Consider the following 24870-nt stretch of genomic DNA (forward strand, 5'->3'; position numbering starts at 1 on the left):
GGAAGATATGCTTCTGTGGAGATCAACAGCTCTTTACACAGACTTTAAATTGTAGTTATTTTAGCTAAACCCTGAATCTTCTTCCATAAAAAAAAAAAAACTAATAACTTCCATGTTTTGGGTTTAGTTTATGTATCAAAGAATAAGAGCAGTCTAAGGAGTAGGTGAAACAGAAGGACAATGGCTGGATCTCTGGTAATGACCATTAAAGCATCAGTTAAATTTAGCCAGTGGTTCTGCTGCATGAATTGGAGGTATGAAGGCAATTATTGTATATTAATTCAACATCACAGCTCAATGAATTTCAGCAATGTCCCAATGATTACTAAAGAAGAAATGCAAGCCTGTTTCTCCAGGTGAGATGACTAGAGCCACTCTGTAGATCAGATTCAGTATTATCATGGTGGATTACACACAAAACACTAATGTAGTTCATAAACAACAGGAAATTTATTATCTGTAAATGTCATTGTCTACATTTGCAGTATAGTTAGTCAGTAAAAACACTCAAAAGAACTATTTTCTCCAAACACTTTACTTTTATCAATATTTCTTACAAAAAAAGAAACAAATGAACATCCTCAAATCTCTTTCGGTGGTGTGTGGTCAACCAGTCATGTTCAAATATTAATGTCCATATCCAATGTCATCGCATACTGAAAGGCCTTGACAGCCGCTACGATGTCTCCATTTTGTAACCATGTTTTTCCAGCTCTGCTCTATAGGGAGGAAAAGGAAAATAGAAAGATCAAGTCAGTAGACATGATTACAGGTGGGTGGTTGAGGCATAAGTACCCTCTATTGATTGTGAGAACCATTAAGAGATGGGAGTGAAAAAATATATAACTATTGCATGATGCATGCAGCTATGGATTTGATTATATATATATATATATATATATATATATATATATATATGGCAGTTTTGCCCTTTAACAATAATGATATCTTTAAGAAACAACTTAATAGCATAGCTGTCATAATTGACCTAAATAAAACAATAGCATATTAGTGTCTAAAGGGTACTCAAATAAAAACAGACCAGCCACTTATCTATCAAGTTATTGATTATTCAATAAGTGTGAGAGTAAGCCTTTGAAGCAGAAAAGATCCTGTGATGATAAAATTGATGTATAATGCACAATTCTATTGACGCTGCTAAATTTAAGATTATGTCATCCTTTGACACTGGTCACTGTATTTGTCTAACATCTGGCTACTTTTGTTTTTTCAAGGTGTTAATAGCAAAATGTTACAAACAAACAAACAAAACAAAAGAAAACAAGAAAAAAAAAATAATGCAAAAAAACAAAGAAAGCCAAATGGAACATTGGATACTATAACTTCCACATTTAAAGATGCTGTATAGAGTCCATGTTCTATGGTTGGAGTTGTATGTTAGAGAACACTTTCCTACATCTTTAAATAGACAACATGCTATGCACTGGTAATTCAATTCTCAGTTGCATTTGGAGTATATTTCAAGATCTTATAAAATATGAGTCATAATTGTAGCTGTTGAGACACTGACTACTGCTGAAAATATTAGAAAAAAAGAAATGGATTTCCAAATGATAACATTATGTTTATATTCTATCAATACAACTCCTATGACAGTAAAAAAAAAAAAAAATCCAAATTACTTCTAGACAATAGTTTGCTTACAGGCCTGAGCGTAACAGATCAGTAAGGTGATCTCTTAAGTGTAGTTCTTTGGAAAATACTTCTCCAAGCCGAAGGAAAGTGATTTAACATTACCTGAAACTATATACTCAGAGTACTGGGACTGTATTATTCCTCCGATGCTTGTTTTTTTATTCACACACCCGTTTCTTAATAACACTTATTTTAAGAAAAACTAAAGTGTAACAAATCCAACTATCTCCCCTCAGTACTGAGACAGGACACAGAAAATATTGTATAAACAAATTAATCAAGAGTAGCTAATGGTACTGTAAAATATTGAAAAAAACATGATGTATAGTTATTCCTAAACAGTAGTACAACCAGTTGAAAGGAAAGAGTCTCAATGTCTCTGTAATTACATCATAACCACTTTGAGCAATGAGTCTCATTTTGTGTATTTTATGTACAGCTATTTGGCCAGTGTGAATGGCATAAGAAAGTCATCTCACAACCAAGATTGACATAAATAATTAAGGTAATTTGGGTATTTATTGTTATAATCCAAACCAGCTACGTGCTGAATACACTGACTGGGTACAGGGGGTGGGGTGTAGCTACAAATGGCTGATTCAGGTATTTTCTATTTACCTGAGCTGATTTGAGAAGTCATCTTCTACGTTGTCATCATCCCAGTTGTCTTCCCAAACATGAGCATCTTCATCTTCATCCAGCCCCGTCCAATCTGGGGGTTATATAATGGAATCAAATAATCAGCAACATTAAAGTACTAAGCAAAGAAATCATTTTTTATAATCTTAGACTGAAGCAGTCAAATAAGTCAGTTGAATCTCAAACTCAAGGTGTGGAAGTCTTCTCAACCTGTTTACCTGAGTGGATAACACCTTAGCTTGTTGGCTTGAAGCTACATTACCGGTAGGCTAGATAGCTAGCAAACGTTAGTAAAAGAACCAAAGTACATACGCTGGAAAATATGCTTAGAAGTAGCTGTGAAATATAAAAAACACAACTGCTAACACATTAAATGACAATGAGCTCGATGAGTTCACTAATTTAGCCAGCTAAATCAGATGGCTTTGGCGTGTCGCTAGCAACTTTGCTAGCTAATGCTAACGCTAACATGGCCTTGCTAGCTGAGTCACTGCTGCAGGGCCCTGGTAGCGAAACATCCAACAGTTATTTACGTTCGCTAAGAAGAAAACAAGGGCAATATGACTTTAATTAATACGTGTATTACTTACCCTCGGCTGGGAATTCTTCAAACTCATCATCCTCCTCCAGTAAACCAAGGTCCACGGTTTGCTTCTTCTCTGACATGTTTGCTGTCCTGTCGCTGTGTTGCTGTTCGTGAATGAACGGCTCTCATACGCAGGAATAGCGGGGACGTCGAAGCGGTTCAAGCGGGTAGAGACTGCGTTCACTGCGCAGGACAGCGCAGTAATCACCACGCTTCACAGCAAGTGGAGGTAAGGCAATTTTGTCTATGTGGCACTTTTCATTACAATTCAGCTTAGTGTGGTCTACATTAAAATGCATGTGCACTTAGATAGAGTAAAGTACAAAAGTACAAATGTGCAAATAGATTAAAGAACCCACATTCACCACCCAGACAGTACTGACATAGACACTATCAGACAGGCACATGCAGCAATCATCAAGCTGGATAAAATATTAAAGTTTTTAAACAGGGCATTGCAGTTGTCGAACTTGGTTGGTATGAATATATGATTATTCAAATGAGCTTGGGACATATACCTGTAATTTACCATAGCCTATCTTTTTCAAGTTATAAAAGCTGCCTTATTTAAAGTTCTGAGTCCAAAATAACTAATGTTCCTGACTTGCCCCCTGTAAGTCCTACAACATAACAATGTTAGGTATTACTATTCTTATGTTTCATAGACAAAGTGACTCAATTGTAAATAAAATTCCCTTCTTTGACATTTAGGACTAAGTATCAGTCAGTCTTATCTTTAGTTAAAATAATTCTGGACATCCAGAAGCCTTAGTGGTGTCTGTTTGATGTGCACTTTAAAATTAACTATAATAAATGGACTAAATATCCCCTGGAGTCCCTTGCCTTGTGAAAAGTTTGTGTATTTCTATGACTGTTGTTGTACCTCTTTGTTGTAGATGAAGACATTTTAAAAAAAAAAGTATGCTGGCCAGACCCTTCATCAGTATAGTGCCTCATAGATATAGCTAAGGCTAATGTGAAGCATCTGTTTGTTTCCCTGTTTTCAGCATGGATGGTTTTCAATAACAGTGGTTTGACATTGAAAAGGTGGAGCAATGCTTAGAAAATACTTGCAAATATTTTGGAAAACAGAACACTCTTTCTCTCTAAATTTCTCACTCTGTTTCTCTCTCTCTCCCAGACACACCACAAAAGCCTTGTGCAGCCCTCTCTTTCCTCAAAACATATGCATTCAAGTCAGTCACATTTCGGCAAAGATTTTTCATATAGGAACAAATGCACATTGTAACCCATGTGGCCTGCTCCAATAATGAAGCGTTAGCCACAGCTTAGGATGTATTTTAGATAAATGAGAGCGCACATTTACCACAAAACCACTCGTACCACAATGAAAATTGCTCTGCAGCTGTCATATGTTGACAGATGGAGCAAACCTCAACTTAGGCTGTGCGTACTTATTCTATTTTCAAATTATTTTGTAATCATCCTAAGCCTTTACACATGACAATGCCACAACATTTGCAGGGAAGGGGAACTAGACAGGGAGAGAGGCTGCAGGAAGTAAATGCCACTGTGTTTAAATGGCCTCATTCCAGTTAGAAAGACATGGGATTTAACTAAAGGAGAAGATCCTGCGTACACATTAGAAAAAAAAAAAAAATCCACTAATTAAAAAGACTGAAAATACTGTTTTCATTAGAAGTAATGGATGAAGGCAGAGGTGACATTCTGGATATTTTTGTATCACCCCACAATTGACAGAGTACCTATCATATAATTGCTTTTAGTTATAAATTGCTCTCAGAGCCAGACTTATAAACATTTTTGGTGTGTACCACCATTATCTTTTATTGTCTCCTCTATAAATACTGAATATCTATATATATATATATATATAGTTTTAGATATATTTATCTATCTGTTTATATAATACCATCGTATTTGCTACCAGTGAAAAGTTATATAACACCACCATTTTCCAGTTTTTTATTGATATTTCAGCAGTTCAAATCCAGTGAATAACCTTAAACGGTACAAACATAAGCAGTAAACTGCCCAAGGTCAAAAAAAAGGAAAAAAAAATTAGGTAATTAAAAACTGAAAAAAAACTAATTGGTTAATTTACAGCTTTCCTGCAGCAACGGAAGTAAATGAAGCTTTGAATGTAAATCCAAACAATTCAGGTGCCCCAGTCTTGCCCAAGACTTACAAACCATCTGTTAGTGCAAAGGGATCATTAGGACCATACTTTACTGCAGGAAGCAGTACTGTATATTGCTATAAGGATGGTGAGAAAAAGACAAGTACCAAGAGAAGGCAAACTTTTTGGTCAGGGGTTCATCCTAGAGTAAGATAATGGGCCAAAACATTAGAAGAACAGAACTCCACAATGGCTTCACCTGATGAAAGACCAGCACAGTCTCCAGACTTCAGCCCCATGGAGCTGGGTTGGGATGAACTGGAGAAGGTGAAAGCAAAGCAAACTATAAGCGTAACACATTTGTGGGAACTTCTGCAACAGTGTTGGGATGAACTTTCTGAACAATATTTGATTTATATTGTAATTAGAATGCAACAAGTGTGTTTAGAAAAAAAAATGTTTTAACAAGATTCCATAATTCCTTATTATTAAAATCTCCAATTGTTTATTTGTTCTATGCTTTAATTTCAGAAACAGTGAGACACTGAATTATGTAAATTTAAATAACAGCTGGAAAAATTGAGGTGTTTTAAAACTTTTGACTGGTAATGTATATATGATGTAACTTCAATGGAATGACTTTAAGATTTATCATACTGGAAAAAGTTTATAATCAGAAAAGGTTGTATCAATCGTTAGCTATGATATCGTTAGCATTTATGGACCTCTCTTCCAATTGGTTGAGCATGTTATTAAAAAAATGCTAAAAATCTGATTGACTTTTCTTGAGACATGCATTTACAGCACTCTGTAAAGGAAACCACATGGAAAGGTATGGATTCCTCGGTCTAATACACTTCAACAGGGTGCTAGTGATGATCAGTCAGGTTAAGTGACAACCAATTTTTCAACAAGATGTCACAACTTAAAAAATACTCTAAAAATGGTAGAGAAGATCATTAAAGGGTTAAAGATACTATAACATTGAAGTGTTGGGCGTCATCAAAGTTAATTAGGCTATAAGCTATAATGGCAGGAGGAGAGGCAATTTCATTCACGTCTTCACTTATGGAGAGATTGGTTTATGAATGATGGTCTGTCGCCGCATCACTCAGTCTCAGGTGTAGGTGAAGCCCTGGGAAGTCGCTGCAATGTCGACCCAGCATACCTGAGACTGCAGTTACACTGAGTCTGGCGCCTGGAGTCTCCCTGCTCAGGGAAAGTAGGAGGAGGTGGCAGGGGCTGGGAGGGAGGGGGGCTCATAGACGGGAGATACAACATGGCTAACGCAGACAGACTCCACTACAACTTGTGTCTGAGAAGCCGCATCATATTTCTGTCCTTTCACAAAGCCCTCTGGGAAAAGGACAGGCTGGCAGCCGCTGTAAGTGCACCAAAAGAGGCAGACAGTGGACACAGAGGACGACTCCAACCGAAGCCTGCCCAGCCAGTCTGACAGTCTGCCACCCCCCCCCCCCTTCCACAACCGCATGGCTCTTTAAAACAGGCCCGGGTCATGATATGGCCTTCAGGCGGTGCGCTGCGAGAGGTAAATGGATGGAAATGGGTGGAGATTTGAGAGAGAAGAGAGAAGTGTGTGTGTGTGTGTGTGTGTGTGTGTCACCAAACAATCCAGATCACCTCCCAAAGATAAGAGACAAGACCTCTTCTCCCACATGTCAGAGAAAGTGACAGTGCATAGGAAGACAGTTGGCTGTCTGCTGTGTTGTCTAGCTGTATACTTGCCATAGGTTACCTGCAGACACTTGTCAAGCCCCCCCCCACCCCCCTGCAATTATACTTTTTATTATCATTTTTCCTGCTTTAAAATTGAGCCTTCCTATGGTGCCACTCAAAACTGAGCATGTGTATACCTTAGAAAGTTTGGTTTGAGTTTAATTTTCTTCTCAGAGCTGTGAGGTATTAAGGCTGCAAGGTAAGGAGATACATGAGCTTAAAGAAAATGCCATAAGACATACAAGAGAGTGATCATCATGGATTAAGGGGACTTAACCATCCAATTAATGAGTCAAATCCAAGAAAAAACATGTAAGCTTTGCTCCTAGGAAATCTGCAGAGAGAGTGATATGCTTCCAGGATATGTCTGTCAAGATGCGGTATTAAATTTAATCCCAGCCATTCAGTAAGTCTACTCCATTGTGTGTTGTGTGGAAACCCCGTCTCTCTTTTCATATGAATCCTTACACCAGTATAGAGAACAGTGAATATTGATTATTTCTTGCAAAAACTTTAAATCCTGTAGGCATGAAGTAAGTTTCAAAATGAAAAAAAGAAAGATTCCTTCTCTGTTTGTTTTGCTTTACAGATCTATTTTTCTTTGGGGTCTCATAGATGTCTGTCATGACGAATTTAAGTTTCATATTTTCCTCCCTGTCTGTCTTGAAAAGCTCTGTCATCTTGGGCTTGAGGTACAGTTTGCCAAGAGGCTAATGGCCCTTTATGACAGTACAATCTGATGCCTGTCCCGGCTAGCCTCCAGGTAATCCTGTCCACCTCGGCGGCTTAGTCCTGCTCAGGCTTAAGTTGCATATTTTGTTTTTATCAGGACACTGCTGATAAATGCTATCAGCGAGGGAGAAATGAAATATGGGGGGTCTAGCTCCATTTTGCCTGAGCCCCTAGTTGAAATCTAGAGTTGAGGAACAATGACACCTCTATTGGTGGATCTAGACTGTCTATAGACCTGGAATAAACTGAATATTATTTACAATATTTGTAATATTTCTTTGCCTAGACAGTTGAATTTTCTAACCAACAATGATTGTGGTACAAATTCCACTTACAGGCCACGTAAACTGCATTCGATTTTTAATTTCTTTGCATAAATGCATGATAATCCCACCGCTCAAAACACTTTCAATCACAATTACAGCAGGTGTACTTTTAGACCCCCAAAATATCATTTAATAAAATCATAAAATTACATGCTAATTTATTTCCAGTAAAGTGTGCTAATAGTGCACTACCTCTGTGTCCATGGTCCAATGCCATGGACCTATACTGTACGTGAAAAGCACTCACACACTCTTACCATAGGTGATAACCCCCTCTGTGAAAAGCACTCTTATTGGAAGTACCCATTATCTGCAAAGTCTATCCTCATGCTGACACTAAGTCATTAGCTTAAGCTGTCCTCTGTGTAAAATCATAGTTAATTTCTTTGCCAATGGTGCATGGTGAATTGAAACATATTTTCATTGACTGCTGAAAATGAATTACAGATGAATTAAGTGAGGAAATCCACAGATATAAAATATTACACACATGTATATAAGTATATTGAAATTATAGTGCTCCATGATTTATAATTTCCCTCACAATTGTTTTAGTTCATTAATCATTTTTTGTTAAAAAAATAATAATGATACAGTTCTTATCATTTAGGAAGCTAGATATGAAAGTAAAGTGATACACGTTCTCTCGCCATCTGCTTATTGAGCCTTTGCTGATTTAAGCCTAAAGTGCATCTATTGTGCTGTGATACGTCCCAAGATCAGCGCTTCAAAGGGGCTTTGTGAGAGATGACACATGTGACATGTCAAGTGAGAAATGCTGGCTACCTGGATTTCTAACCTTTTTGCTTTGAAAAGTCTTTAGTCGTCCGCCAGTGCGGCCAACAAATACGTCTTCCCCCATCCAGACTTTATACACTCCTTCAATGTTTTTGTCTGCTTTAAGAGGATCATTACATAGTTTGTTGTGTCCATATCTATCTCATTACCCACATCTCTCTTTTCTCACATTTTTCTCCCTCTCCCTCACCCTAGTTATTTTCTATTTCTCTATCTATCTCGTACAGAAACAGACACACCTCCCTCTCTCTCTCCAGTTATAGTTATGGTATGTCAAAGTGTGCGTGTCCCACACAGTGGGGGGTTCAGTGAATGAGTGACAAGACCTGCTCTGCTCTTCTCTGACACCTGTCAGAGCCTCATCTGTCATCTGTGTGCAGAGATGGAAATGAGCAGGAGTGACACAACATGCCAGAGGTGATGGTGACGGCTCACCCCTCTCCGCCAGCCTCTAAATCAATTGCACAGCTCGCAGCTCGTGTGCTGGCTGGGTAACAATAATTATCTACTCTAACTTTCAGATGAATCTTATTTGTAGCGCAGTGATGTCACACCACTCACACATTTGAGTTGCGATGCCGTGGACGTGGCGTGGGAATTGTGCATTATGTGTCGATCTGCATGTTTGCATCTTTAACTGAAAAATAAGTTTGGATTTAAGGCGGATGCATCAATCTGCATAGAAGCCTATGGACACTGGTCAATTTTGCTTTTTCCCTTTTGCTAGGCTGTCCCCATAAGCAATAAAATGTACCATTACTCAATTTAATACACTGAGGGATTTTGCTGTTACAGCCTCACATGGTCTGGTATGACCAGTAGCTTATGTTGGCTAATATTAGCAATATTATATCGCTAATATTGCTGACTTAATGACTATTCTCTATTCTTCTATGCTACTGTCAATATAGCTAAGCATTTTAGCTAAATGCTGAATAGTAGTTCAAATGTTAAATTGTTTATCATTTTGAATTAGCCTCTATTGTCATTTGTGGCCACCGTTTAGAGAAAGTTCCATAGTTTGATTTTACACTGACAGGTGATACCAACAGCCCATTGATCCATCTGCAACTGTAACACAATCCAACTCTTTTCATTGTTGATTTGCTATAATCTCTAGCTGGCTAACTCCGCACAATTTAGTTCTGCTGAATTCCCTGCACCTAATCCCCAACATGTGGCCATCCCTAGTCCCGGAAAAGTCTGTGATTGGTCTGATTGATAAATGAAGCTCTCCTTATGCTTTTGGGCGTCCGTTCGTGGGGGCCTCTGTGGGTCTGGACTATGTCCAGGAAACCTGGGACAGCCACTTATTAAGTAGTTAGACCCTCAAAACGAGGCTGCAGACAGGGACCGCTGGTGGTCACCTGGACTTGGATTTAGCTTTGGCATCCCTCAGCCATCAGTCGGGTCTCGGGGTCTGACTGTGGTTTCATGTTGTGAATGAGACACAATCCTCTCCTTTGCACTAAAGTCAAGGGTCGTGTGTTTGTTGAGCCTGGTCAGGTAAAGAGATGTAATTATTAGCACTTTATCAAAACAACCAGGCAAACATCAACTGTTTGTTTTTTTTGAATTTGTATGTTAACAATCTAGCTTTGTCGACAAGAAAGGACACTGTGAAGTCTACATTTTTAATTAAGATTCTTCAGTCCTTGTTAACTTTACCCCCTTGGTATCAGATTAAATTTCCTTCACAGGTATTGTTTTTGTCTTGAGGAAGCTAATGATGAAACAGAGAGGAAGATATGCAACACTAGGCTTGAACCCCCCCTTTTGGTAAAGTCATTACTGTTTCTTAATTGTTTCTTCTCCTTCAATTATTTTTTTTCACTAAAAATTCACAGTGTGTGTGTTCATTATCAATTTCACAAGATTCAGGGGGGAAACATAAAAAAAAGAACGATCTTAAATTAAGCATAGAGTAAGGCCACAATACATCCCACATGCATGGTCACATACTTGGTCACATACACTGAATTTAGACAAGGGAACAACTGTTAAAGACACGTATGATTTAACATTTAAGCCAAATTGTATCCTCCCACCACAACAAAACACCACAGTTCCCACACACTTTGCCAGTCTGCATTTTCAAATTGCTGTAACAGCCAGCGGTAACAGTAAAAAGTCAGTTTAGCACTGAAGTCCAGGCAGGCATAAAACCAAAAATGTTTTCTTGAGAATATGGCCATGGGCGAGGTTTAAGTGGCTCAGCCAATGATGTGGCGCTGCAGTATCGGGGCAGGTGAAAGGGAAAGTGGTGATTTGTCATTAAGACTTTTCAAAGAAAGGCCAAAGCCAAGGGTAAATTCATGCTTGTTATAATTTCACCCCAATCGCTCCCCCATGCCCCTAAACACATTCTTCTTCTAGGTATCCAAAGAACGCCACACAAGTTGCAACTGGAAGTACATGATTAAATACCGAAATATCACATCGCTCACAATGCCAGAAATGCTTTTGTAATGTTGCCATAAATTTTCTGCTTGCATTTTTATTCAATCATATTGACAGAAATATTTTTAAACATTAATTGTTATAACCAGTCTCTGTTTAATGAGACGCAATTCACTCCAGTATCTTTTCAGCAGTATTTGCATTAATGTTTGTCATGCAATATGTTTGGCAGCTGCCTCAAACTGTGTGTAATCTATTTTGGCTTTGAATGCGAGCTGTTTCTGGGCTCATTAATACTGAGAGAAGGTGAGGAAAGCCTTTTTCAGTGTGACTGCCAGGTACAGTTTCTCTTGGCCCGTGTAGCATTTGTAAAACATGCTCTCATAAAACCGAAATCAAACGCTCCAATTCTTGAATGGGATGTTGGAAAATTATTTACAGGCAAATAAAGTTGCGTGCGACCATGTAAAAAGCCGCCCAGTTTTTTGGGGTATGTTTCTGTTTAGCAGAAATCATTTTCACTCCAAAATTTGGAAGTGTCGACTGTGATTTGCTGCAGACTATTGTTAATCTCTTGCACACACTTGAGCGTTGATCATCTAAATTTAACACAACTTGTGCCCAAACTGCAGCTACATGATTTTGTTATTATTATTATTATTATGTGTGTGTGTGTGTGTATGTGTGTGTGATACATGAACATTTTACTTAAAGAATTCAGAGAAGCCATGCTGCTCAATACCTTCCCGCCTGCACACACAGACACACACAGATGTGCATCATCACTGGTTGATTGTTGGTGACCTTGGCTGATTGAACTGGTAAAGGGCAGCCAGTTGTGCAGCTGGGGCCCGCTGTCTGGCCGTCCAGGGCAGTGGGGTGCTAAGAGGAGAAATGGTAGCGTGACTGCGAGGGACCGCCGAGCAGCCACATCATGACCCCGGCAGACACACTCCCAAGTCTGCGCACTGTGCTGCACTTGTTCCCCTGGCAGAGACGACAGAGACAAAAGAGCAAGGAACTTCCCCAGACCTTCATTTGTGGTGTTTGGACAACTCTAAGGCCCCCACAGTGCCCCCAGGGGCCTCTCAGCTGGCCTGGAGAGTGAGAGCGATGAAGAAATAAAGCAAAGCAGTGAACACTGAGCAATTAAGAAGGGAAGTGTGTGTGTCTGCAACTGTGTGTATGTGTGTTATGAGCTATGGGGTGATGAGGAATCCATGACATCATTGTTACAGGGAATTTATAAAAGGCATTTGTCATATCTTTAGCCACAGTAATTCAGGTCTCCAGTTAGGATTTACAAAATAATGAAAAGTAATTTAAGTGAAAAAGCTGCAATGTCTGTCTTTTTGCATATTATGAGATGACATGAATTTGAAAGATAAATCTTGCCTCTGTTTTATTAGTTTGGGAAAAGCCTTCCGTTTTATCGACCGTGTCTACGACTTTTATGGACATATAAAGTCTGTCTTACTCTATTATTATTGCTCAAGTATACAGGAAGCATACATAAAATCAAATATTTGCGTAGTTAATGTGAGCAGGATAGCCATATCCAATGTTTTATAGAACTATGACTCATGGTTTCTCCATTGTATGTTTATTTGTTTGTTTATTTGTTGGCCACATATTTTGGTGGGTAATGACCCACCCCAGCGAAACACATAAAGCAAAAGGGGAAACATTTGTAACGGCGCAATGCACAGCTTATTTTTCCAGCCAAAGTAATGGCCAAAACAGTGAATAAAACAAGGTGCTACTCTTGCAAACAGAACCCAAAGTATCACTCAAGAAAAACAAAAGTGAGCCATGTCCCATGCCTGTCAAAAGTAGTTCAATTATCCTCACATGGAAGGACAGAGAGAAAACAATTTGGTAAACTTTTTAGTAAAGAGGCTGTTGTGAGTGGAGACGTCGAGGCTTCAAGGAAGTAGTTGCAAGGGTGAGTCAAAGAGTCATCAAAAGAGGTTTTTTGCAAAGGGGGAGAGACAAAGAGACGAAAGGTTTGGGTGTAGTTACATGAACGCAACTTGGCCTCGTTGGATGACAAATTGTCCGGCACTGGGACAGGACGGTTCAGCCAGCTGGTTGGCCCCATCGGCGGGTTGATTGATGGTGTTGATGTTCTAAATCGGCCGCCAACACACCGAGTACAGGACTCATAATAGCGCAGCTTTAGATTGGCCCTGGAGATAGCAGGAAGTGGATGGGGGGATGCAAGGAGGGGGGACTGCAGGGGAAAAAGGACACGTTCCCATGCATGCGTGCCTATGGGATATGAGGTTCCGAAACTGCAGCTGCTGATTTAAAGAGTCCGACAATCTGCTAAAGTTTAGACAGGAGAATATGTGTGATCAACTTTGGTTACAATTAATTGAATACTAATGGTGTTCTGTATGGTCGTATCAGCCAAGCATCTACCTCAGACCATGCTCAGTCATGTCTCAACAAAATACATGCAGGGTCATCATGGCTTAGACAAAAAAGCCAGAGGTCAAGGCGCCATCATTCCTGTCAAACAGACGTCAGCAACGGTGCTCTCATGTCCACAATCTTCTGACAAACCCATCTACAAGATGAGGGTGAGGGGGTTTAGTGGTGCAACTTCCCACTAATTGTAACAGGAGCCCCTTTATCATAGTTTTCAGGCTCTCTGAATAACAAACTGTACCTTTGATCAAGAGCAAGGCAGTCTGGGATTGTGTGGGAGGTTCTCAGATCTTGACACACGCAAAGGGGAAACACGGGGCAGCTCATGGTTATACTGGATCATTTCCACCATCATTGCAAAGCAAAATGAGATTTTTTCTAAAGGTTCAGATTGTGTTGGAGTAATTTCAACATAAGATTATAGTTCATTACTAGCAAAGTTAATGGCACCCACCCACCTGCCTAAAAATATGATGGAGAACCTGGTCTTTTAGTTCAGAGTGAGTTATTTAATCAAAATCAAAATGCTTGTCTGCAGCTGTCAACTAAACATTTTACAACAGTAAATTTCCCCTTTTCATGCAAAAAAAGTATTAGTAGCCACTAACTTCAAAGAATACCACATGCCTAAAATGCTAAAGCTAATTCAGTGGCATTTTATTGCTGCAGTTTTTTTCACATGTAAGGCTGCAGAATCAATTTTCCCACCACACACAAACACACAGGTATTTTATAGTAGTTTCCCAAAAATCCTCTCATGTAGTTAAAGTGCACACTTTTTAAACGCTTTTAACTCTGTGAAGAGACGATAAAGAGTTTACAATGATGTAACTTTGAGTTGACCTGTTCAGTGAAACACCTCTTCTCTTCCATTATGTGAACATCCACAGCTGAGAATAATAAGTATTGAAAAAAAACAGTAACAATGCACACTGTACACTGCAGCAGTGTGAAGAGGTGATCCCCTGGCTCTAATGAAATAAAATCCAGCTGATTCTGGGATGTAATAAAATTATAGGAATTTTAAAACTACAGCAGCCTTAATCGTGGCTGATTGCTTGACACTACAGGGCAAAAAGGATAGGAACTTCAGAGCTTTTATCCTGAAACCTTTGCTTGTTCATCTGTCAAATTTTGACCTGTTCATCTTTCTTTCAAAGTGACAGACAAGTGCATTATTTTAAAATACAAAGGGACTATCGTCTGCAAAGAGGTGTCTATCATATCAAGTATGATGACTTCTGAAGCCATCTTTATCAAGCATGACGATATCTTTGTGATTCTAAGATAACTGTCCAAAAGGTGTGAGGACACATTACTTCTTAACTATTTAGTGAGTAAGTAGACAGTTATTTCCAAATTGGGTTACACCCAGGACGGCCTTTTATGCAGCCTCAACTTCTGCTACTGAGTCTATTCATTAGCTCTTGTAAAATGCCAGAGAAGACAGAATATCTCTGGCTGGCTGGTTGGAGGAAGATAATGGGCGTGAAGCCAGGGAGTCGTCTGTATGAGCTGTTGTTGGAAACGTCTTTCTGGCCTTGGGCCGCTTGGAGTGGCGTCTATGAACCAGTCCTATTGTTTCCACTCTTACATGCACAGACATAGACCTACACACACACACACACACACACACACACACACACACACACACACACACACACACACACACACACACACACATAATGGCCAGTCACGTGTGCTTGCACATACACCAAGTGTATGCCTAGAACCAAGTCTCATTCAGTGAATTATAGTTCTCAACTACATGTAAATGACAGTGTCGGTCAGGTTACTTGAAAATGAAGTCGTTAGTTGATTACTTATTATGCATTTAAAATATAATTACAATGTTTTACTAATTACTCATCAGCAAAAGTGCAATGGTTTGCATTACTTGTTACATAACTTTCGATTACTGCTCAGCTCCACCAATGATGCCTTTAAATAACTCCAAAGCCTCCAAACACACACATCACACCCTCTGTATGTAACACATGTAGAAATGGAAAACATTATGGCATTACAGCGTGACAAGAAGACAGTCTGCTTTTTGAAGGCATTAACTCTGTGTGTAGCCCCTGTGACCGCTGAAGCTTCACGTACAGAACAAAAACCAGGCAACACCTGAATTTAGCTTTAGCAGTGGCTAGCTAGCCGGACATCGCATGTAAATAGTGGGAGACACATTTCTCTTCTTTTAGCCGAGGCCAACCTCCTCCATACACCTCCAGCTCCTGCACCATGCTGACTTGCCCCTGACCAGTATCTTCACTACACAGAGACGAAATTAACATCAAAAACATCAAGGCCTTGATCCCTTCCATGACTGAAAAAGTAATCACATTAAAACAATTGAAACCTAAATAAATCACATGCTGCTTATTTCGAATTTATTCTGTGATGATGCGAATCTAGACAGAGTAGCCTGTTCACTGCAATGCCAGCACTGGTCTAAATGTATATTCTGATCATATCTGCGAAACATTCACTGTCAACGTGTTTCATTTCTTTACCCTACTCCTGGCAACTAAAGCAAGACTGAGGTTTTTATGGTTATGTTTGGGCACCCTTAACCACTTAAGGGTGCAGTTAAGGGTGCCTATGTTTAGAAACGAGAGGCAGGACGTGCATGCAGGTCTCTGTTGCCAAATTCCTGTGCTTCGTCTAATTTGGCAAAGCAAATCAGTTCATATATAAACATCTTTTGTAGGAGATAGACTTGGAATATGTCACCTTGTTATCTTAATGGAATTCATACAGTTTTTTAAATGTTAAACATTAGGCCAGAATCAGTACTATCATTTTGGCAAACAAACAAATGAATATACTGACACTGTCCAATCCACTGTCCCCCCCACACACACACACACACACACGCACACACAAACGCACGCACGCACGCACGCACACACACACACACACACACACAAACACACACCTACACTCTCACACACTCTCTTCTCTACTGTTCTCTCTTTTCAGAAGGCTTTGCAACCACCCGGTGTATGATCCACTCTTTTGGACATGTGTGCAGAGGTGTAATTTTCACCCTTTCCTCCTGAATTAGGACAGCCCCCCCCCATTACACACACACACACACGCACACGCACACGCACACACACACACACACACACACACACACACACTGGATTCTTGGATAATTTTGGTCACTTTTCACCCTTGGCAGACTAGTGCTGTACAAATGACAGAGGCAGAGCAGGCCTTGCAGCTGTGTTTCTGAGACCTCACCCACCCCCTAAGAGGTGTACACAACACACACACACACACACATGCACACGCACACACACACACACACACACACACACACACACACACACACACACACTTGTTCGCACATACCACCTACTGGCACAGCAGTGGAAAAAAAGACCACCTCACTATTATATTCTGTGACTAGTGTGTGTGCGTTTGTGTGTGTGTACATGCTTGAGCGTGTGTGTGTGTATTTGATTGTCTCTTTCTCCTTTATCTCGTTCTCCCCATGTCTCTTTCTCTGCCCCCTCCCTCTCCCTTTCTTGTCCTCCTCCTCTCGGATCCTTCTTCCTCGCCATGATTTCACAGACCTCCACTTACTCCATTGTGCCGAGAAACAAAAAATAAAAGAAACACAATCGCCCTGTCCTCTTTCTCATCTTAATAAGCAGCTCCAAGTTTGATAATTACACGTTCAGCCCGCCGCATGAGTTTCTATGCAGTGTTCACATCAGGGAGAAAGCCATTGACTCCGCTGTTGAGGGGAGCAACTATTAGGAATGACTGACAACTGTCCCCCTCCCCCTTTGGTTGGGGAGGCTGTAAAAGTGAGAACAGCGCCGATCAATTCTGTCTCCTCGTTAGGGAGTGTGTCCCTGAAAGCCACCATGTAACCATCGGAGCAGCCAGCGGACCACATACGTTGCAAGGCCCATAATCCATTCCATAACCTATCGCCATGTGCTGCCGATTAATGGGGTTTCTGCGGAGCAAGCGCCGAGGAGACGGCCAGACTGAGGGTTTTCTTCTGTGGCGGAAGCCAATCTGTTTAGGATTAGGGGAATAACTGGTGTGGCTGACACCGAAGCATCCAACGTGCAGGGCTAAGGAGAAGAGAAGGGAGGAGGAGAGAGAAAAGAGGAAGGAGTGTAGTGAATGTGTTGACAGGGAGCTGATTGTGTTTTGGCAGGGGTCTGGTTATTGGTGATGGTTTGAATCTATAAATGTTGATTGTCTTGGGAGTCCAAAATCTCAGAGCCATCTGTGGTTGTTTAGTCAATTCCATTGCACCATATTTAGAAAATGTCTTAATTTTTGGTATGAAATTCTGTTGTTAATTTCCATTTTTGTTGATTATTGTAAGGTCCAGGGATTCATAATTAACATAATGTATATATAATTATATAATAATAAATAAACAGTTTTGAGCATCATCTCATCCAAGATGATCAAAATAAAGGAAACACTGTTCTCCTCCCTTCTGTTTCCAGGCTGTTTGAAGCACAGACATACCTTATCTGACTCCTCCACACAGAGAGGCCTTCTTTTGTGAACCAGTGGCCCACTCAGCCATTATGATGGCAATCTTGATGATTAAAGACCCGTGGAACAAACTGGGCTACCTGTTGCCATGATGTCATGTCTAGTCTAGAGCAACTGCAATGATTAAGATTTAAGGCCATTAGAGAACTTTACTGGATGCTGTTTGTGGAAAAATATCAATTAGCTCTTGGCTACGAAGAAGCGGTTTATGTTTTGGATCTTAGGTTTTGGCTCTTAGTGAACATTAAGGGGCACATATACAGTGGGAGCAAATGCTGATTTTTTTTGGGGGGGTTGAAAATGTATAAGAAACAGCTGTTTCTTGAAACCACACTTTTGTATTGAGGCTTGAAGCAACTAATTATCACTCTTGGATTAAAAGGACCAGCTCCTCAACTCTTGGCTCTTGGGTTAGTCATAGATGCATGGGTTTGGATTCTGTAGTGCAGTGCCATATTAATTTAAACAGAGCAGAGTTACAATGAGTTGTGGGAATTGGGTACACTTGAAGTTATGAAGTCTATATTTCAACCATTTTTCAATAAAGTTTTCTGTCATTGCTGTCAAATTTATTGAACACCGTACTTACATAAAACCTGAAAAACACGTTAGCCGCAGCTGCTAGTTAAGTAGCGCCAATCAGTATTTTTATATTAACAAAAAACCTGTTATATGAAAGGTGTTGCTTATGGTGACAGATGGAAAGAGAGTTATTAAACAACTCTGCAGCTTCCCTCAACTCTTCAGAGTTTTTCAGTGTCTTTCATCTCATTGTTTTGGTTTTATCGCCCACAAGTTTACTGTTTAGCTTCAGTCTAGCTTCTGTTTTCACCTAAAACGCTCTAATAAGCAAGGTAGACAAATTAGGGACCGGCTGATGAACATAGCAGATCATTTAGCCACCATAAAGAGACAGATATTTCTTTTAGTTGGGGTCAGTGGAGACTGAAAACAGAACTAAAAGAGGAGGATAATGGACATGAATTAATCACGTGGCCAGAGACACAACTCCCAGATAAATGTCAACACTGCTTTCTGTCTTCTTGATGTGTAAAGGGGTAACTGTTTGCTAACACATTTGCCATATAAATTAAAACAAGGTATAACATGTCAGTGTTGTGTTCACAGCTTGTTGCATTGTAGTAGCCAAAAATCAGTGAATGCAGTTTTAATATCAAATCAAATTTCATCTTCTTCTACTAACCTTAAGAGAGCAATGTCCAGGGAAGCAGAGTTGGCCCAGAAAGCATGAAAAGAGATACAGAACAATGTCGACAGGACACTTTAAACATCACACAAGGTCAATTGTTTCTCTTTGTATTAAAAAATTTTGACCACAAAGGTGTAACAATCAAAACGTACCTGGAGCCCAGTAATGTTAACCTGATGTGCCAGATGTTTTGTAACAGAACAATCTGGGAAGGCTTTGCAGGAAACTGTTTGGAAAAAGGAAGATGCTTTTACAAAAAAATACTTGGCAGTTGATGGGATGAACTAAATGTCTATCATATGACGTAGTAGGAGAGGGTCAAAGAGGAAACACAACACATCAACAAGTCGCAGTCTGACGAGCTTTGAAAGCATAGATGATTCCTGTCGCCTTTGTAAGGAACATTTGTGCATAAATTGCACAACTACGAATATCAAAACAGTCACTTCTTCGTATCTGCCCATAGTTCCTCCCTTATAGGATGCTGACTGGTCGGCAGCACTGTGGTTCAGCCTCAAGCTTGGAGCCTGGCAGGGTGGATTCTCACTTGTGAGAAATCCAGCTGCATCGCAAGGTTACAGAAATGCTAAGTTTTTCATATATACCTGTTACATTTGCCTTGCATATATGTTTAAGTCTGCTTTGAGGTTAAGTCAACAAGGACAAGAAAGACAGATGACTAAAACCTAAAATGGTTGAAGAGAAGACACAGAGCACACAACCATTTGGCAGAAAGGTTGTTACAGATGAGTAGACAAAATACACACTGCTCTTTATGTGCAGACTCAACAATGCAAAAAGCCTGATATCTTAGTGCTTGTTTACTCACCTTGCTGTACAGTCATTTGGGTTCATGGGACCTGCTCAGCCCTCCTCTGCCCTCTATGACCAGGCTCCCATGAGTATGGATGGAATATGAACTGACTGATACTGTATACGCTGAATTATTTCATTTCATTTCCTTTATCACAGCAATGCTTCCTCTCACCATCTCTCTTTTCCTTTCTCTCCTCCTCCAGCTGCTCAAAGGTAGCTGCGCCCCAGCCTCGCTCACATGGAAGCAGGCTCTTCTCAACGCCCGGGGCCTCAGCCTCTGAAGCACTCCTCTGGGAGATCCCACCAGAGACCCAGACCTGCACTCTTAATGCAAATGTGCAGCCACACTTGAATTGAAAATCTGAGAGACTGTGGCCCTTGGAACATTTTTTTTTTTTTTTCACACACAAGCACAAACACACAGACACATGCAGGATGAAACACAGATACCTACGCATGCAACTTAGACACACAACAAAGCACTCACCTTCTCCTCCGTCGTCCTCCGTCCTCCCTCAGGGTAGTGTTATTTTTGGCTTGGGCTGGGACATATGTCACTGGGTAGTGCGTGTAGTGCCTGGTTAATTAGAGCTACCTCAAAGCAGGCATAAAAACGAAGGCGATATTTATGAGGCAGCATTTTAGCTGCTTGTCATGAGTGCGTGTCAGCGCTGTAAAACAAAGTTTGAATGAGTGAGTCAGAAAACGTTCTGTAACTAACCACTGCTACCCTGCTGCTCATGGAGAGATTGACATTTCAAGTTTCTTTGCTCTGATTCATAAATACATCCTGGTGCTTTGCTCCATATACACTCTCAGGGAAGATGTATCCCTCTCCCAGTACTATTTATTTGTCGTAATCAAGTGCACAGAGCGATGTTTGTCCTCTGGTGCTTGCTGTTCATGATTCCTCTTTCAGCAGCGGTACAACACTGTTACACACCAGAAGCGTCTGTTAATGTGTGATAATTTACGATGGCCATTTTAAGGTGGCTATGTAAAAGCAGACTTGTTTAATTTTGCACTGAAAGCTAATAAATCCCTGAGGTAACATGAGTTAGTGTAACTGTAACTGTTGTGATGAATATTAGTCACACCCAGTAGGTGTTGATGTACTTTACAAGGGAAAAGAACTTTGGTATCAATATGCACTGAAATTATATATTCCCCTAGCGTATTTATTTCTTCAAGGATGTTGTTTGTTGGTGTGTGGTTGTTAGGCCACAGTATAGACAGTTTTCACATTTACAATCTTACAATCTGTTACACCACATCGATAGACGTCTGATGGTTGTGAAAAGGTACTACTTTATTTTTTATTTGATTTTCTTTTGTCAGTTTTATTGATTTTATTGTTTTAATATACATATTTGTAATTCTCCCAGTTAAACCTGCCTTACTAATACACTTTGCCTCTCTTCTCTGTCTTTTATTGCTTTGTTTTGTTTTTAATGTAGCCTATGTACAGCACTTTGTAACTCTGTTTTGAATAGTGCATTATAAATAAAGTTATTATCATTATTATTATTATGTACACTAAAAGACAGTTGTCATGGTTAGGTAACATGACAAATGGATTTCTGGTGAGAAACAGTGGCTAGTAGCTGGTCCAAACAAAGTTAGCTCTTGCAAATACTAAAAAATGACCTGCTATATCCCAAACCATCGTAGGGGCAGCACAGGAGCTATTTGTAAATTTTGTTTTTGCTACATAGCCAACGTTAGCATTAACTGCTGTTTACTTTCCAGTCTCATCATTTCGTTTACAAGACGAGAGGTTATATTACTCCCTCTGAGCAGCACTACTTCCGCAGTGAAGGCTGGACTAGTGAAAAGTGACGAGACGGGCCAACAGAGCCGGGGCTAGCTGTTTAGCATGCTAACTACAGTAGAAGAAAAGAAGACATAGAAAGAGTAGCAAAACAAAAGGGTTATTCTCTAACACTGGGGACAGCTCTTGGCGAGTAAAGGAATGAAGTTTGACGCTATACTCCCCACATTTCTTCTAGACTGGTACGTAAACAACTGTTGCTTACGTTGGCTATGTAGCAATAGCACAACTTACAAATAAAAGCACAGAAGCTCCTTCAGACAAGTAGCATTAGCTTAAAAAAAAAAGTGGTTAGCGTATTGGAAATTTCTGCTGTTTGGTTAAGAGCACAAAATAATTATATTAGTAAGGTTAGCATGTATAATCATCACAATATACCAGACAGTACAGTATACTAGATTTTTTAAGTTATAGCTTAACCTGACATTAGATGACTACAATGTAAACAGGCACCCTTAGACATAAGAAACTATGTCAGTATAAGATGCAATATCATTTAGTAAAAACCTTACCATCAGTCTGCACTTAAATCAGTTTGTCACCAAATCCCACACTGAAATACTTAATGCAGCCAGCAGCCATAAAGACACAGTAATTAAGTTTGTTGTCTTACCATAAAATGGGCTTCTGTTCCTTGCCGTGCAGTTTTTGTATAAAACTATCCACCACCTAATTCAAATATAGGGTGCTGACCAGATTGCTAAATGCTAATCTAATTATGCACTCCTAGCTGCAAGGGAATATTTTCCACCCATAACTTTTTCTATTTGTGTGGTTTATGTCACAAAACAACTCCTCCTGTTGATCTCCTCATAAATGCTCTGTGTTTCTGGTAAATTTTCTACCCACCCCATGAGCACTTGGAGTATTCTGGGGAAATGATGCCTTGCCATTGAGCAAGGTATCATTTCCCCAGAATACTCCACCATCTCCTCTAACCCCCCGTACTGCCTGTAAATAATATATGAGGGATTAAACTAGTAATCCCTCATTAATTTACGGACTGCCTCTAGGCCATTCAGCCCCCAAATCTCCCATTCACACAGACAATTAGAAGTGTATATCAGTCCGTATCACTGCCACATGTGAAACAGGGTTAAACAGGACATTTCCTATAAAACCAGAACAACTACTAGCCACTACTTTGATTGAAGTTCCTCTTTTTCATTCTCTTGAGATGGTTGTTTGGCTGATGGAAAACACAAGAGTATCCACTTTTCATTTTCTTTCCCCCTAAAGTGGAATTCCAGAAAGAAGTAGTCTGTCCAAAGAAAAACAAACATCTGACACTTTTTTCAGACCCTTCAATGTGACATTGATGTAGCATGTCACGCACAAGCTCTTTGTCACCTATTTGTCTTCCTCCAGCGAACACAAAGACTGTTGTTTTTGGTTGTGTATGGAGTATTTTGGCCACTTCACACCTGTCATTCACATCTCTCCCAGCCTGTTCTTTTCTGTGAACTACACTCATTTTCCCAGTGAATGGACAAATATGCGATAGTCCAACTTACACAAAAGACAGCCTACCTAATAATTATGCCTACAAAGATGAAGATTCATGAATAGCCATAGACGTGTTCTCCCAATGAATGACTTTGACGTTAAGCTGAATTCTCACAGCTGAGCTTATCCTCGAGTAGATTGCTGTGCTAAATACAATCATACCATAGCTACATCTTCTTTCTTTCACCATACTGCATGTCTACGAGATGGTCCTAAAACATTGTAGTGTGAGTGTGGTTGATTCAAGAGTTCAGATTTCATGATACCTGGCCTGGAGAAGAGTGGGTTGTGGTTAGGGTTGAGGATGCCAACAGAGGCCATGTGATGGGCATTAACTCAGAGTGAGGGTCCATGGAGTTGATTACACTTGAAGAGCTTTTTAATACTCATTAACACTTCTGGCTCCTCTCAGGCCTGAATTTAAATCATAGCTACTTCTCCTCTGTAGTGGACATGAAGCTGTACCTGATTTATAGCTTAAATTCTTACATTCTTGGAGAACTGCTCTGTAAAGAAAAGAAAGACCAACTCCAAATTTGTGAATGAGTTTTGCAGACCTGAAAATTTCTCAGACGTTTTGATACATGAATAAGTGTCTATCATTCTGACACACTTGAGTGGCTTTTTTTGTGCAAGTGCCACAATATTGAGATATTATCCAGACCTTCTCAAGACTCCATAAACAAGGAGTTAGTCTGCTGCTACTGGTATACTTTATATAAAACTACTTAAATAATCAACACACATTACATTACACATGAAGCACAATTTGTCACAGACAGACTGAAAGCAGAGCATTCACTGTTCTGTTTTTGTTACATTACATTCAAGTTTACCATAGCTTTAGCAAAGTTTTAAATAAGGATAATGCACCTTCGTACATGTTATAATAGTTTGTGGTTACTGGGATTACTTGCTGAGAGTTGTTTGGCTCAAGCGGTGATTGTACAGTACTGTTGTAATAGACTTACAAATCGTTATTTTCCTCCTTGCATGTGTGTGATTATGGTGAGAGCAGCGTGATCACCTACAAGAATTAAACAGAGCTCTGTTACACTATTTAAAATTATTACTCTCTCTCAGTTTTATGAGCAACTTTTCAGTGGTTCTCTACAGTTTTCTCTATTCCACTTTTACTTCATACCTCCTATAGCCCTGGCAATTTAGCATAAATAATTTGATGATGGCCACATGCTTCACTGCAGAAAGAGAAAGATGAAAAGAAAGCTCTGCATTCCGGTCAGTAACTCTTTGAGGGAGCTGTTGAAATTGAAGACATAATTTCTGGTAAACGTGTTACATTTAAAAATGTGATCTGTCATGCCAGTCTCCTTGTGAAAACCTCAAGGCTTTTTCCTAGATTTTACTGCGGCAGCCATCTTGATTTTTCTACTGGCATGACTTGGCCTCCACAGATTGGTTTTAGGGGGACAAAATGAGGCATGTAAATGCTGCCAGACCTTAGGAAACTGAGACTAAGGGCTTCACCAAACCATAGCACTGAACCAGCCACTAATCACAGGTTGCTAAACCAAGTCTTGATAGCTAGTGTATTTATGA

The 24870-nt window shown here is 39.9% G+C and overlaps 1 long non-coding RNA gene across 1 annotated transcript; it reads right to left on the reverse strand.

Annotated features, from left to right (window-relative positions):
• Positions 1–431: 431 nt before the first annotated feature.
• Positions 432–3045, reverse strand: LOC130184330 (uncharacterized). The gene is made up of 3 exons (XR_008829963.1): positions 2886–3045; positions 2275–2368; positions 432–719 (listed from the first exon to the last, which is right to left on the reverse strand). It is a non-coding gene; the product is annotated as an uncharacterized LOC130184330 (long non-coding RNA).
• Positions 3046–24870: the final 21825 nt, after the last annotated feature.

The sequence above is a fragment of the Seriola aureovittata genome, chromosome 16 (assembly GCF_021018895.1).
Source record: "Seriola aureovittata isolate HTS-2021-v1 ecotype China chromosome 16, ASM2101889v1, whole genome shotgun sequence".
Classification (NCBI taxonomy): domain Eukaryota; kingdom Metazoa; phylum Chordata; class Actinopteri; order Carangiformes; family Carangidae; genus Seriola; species Seriola aureovittata.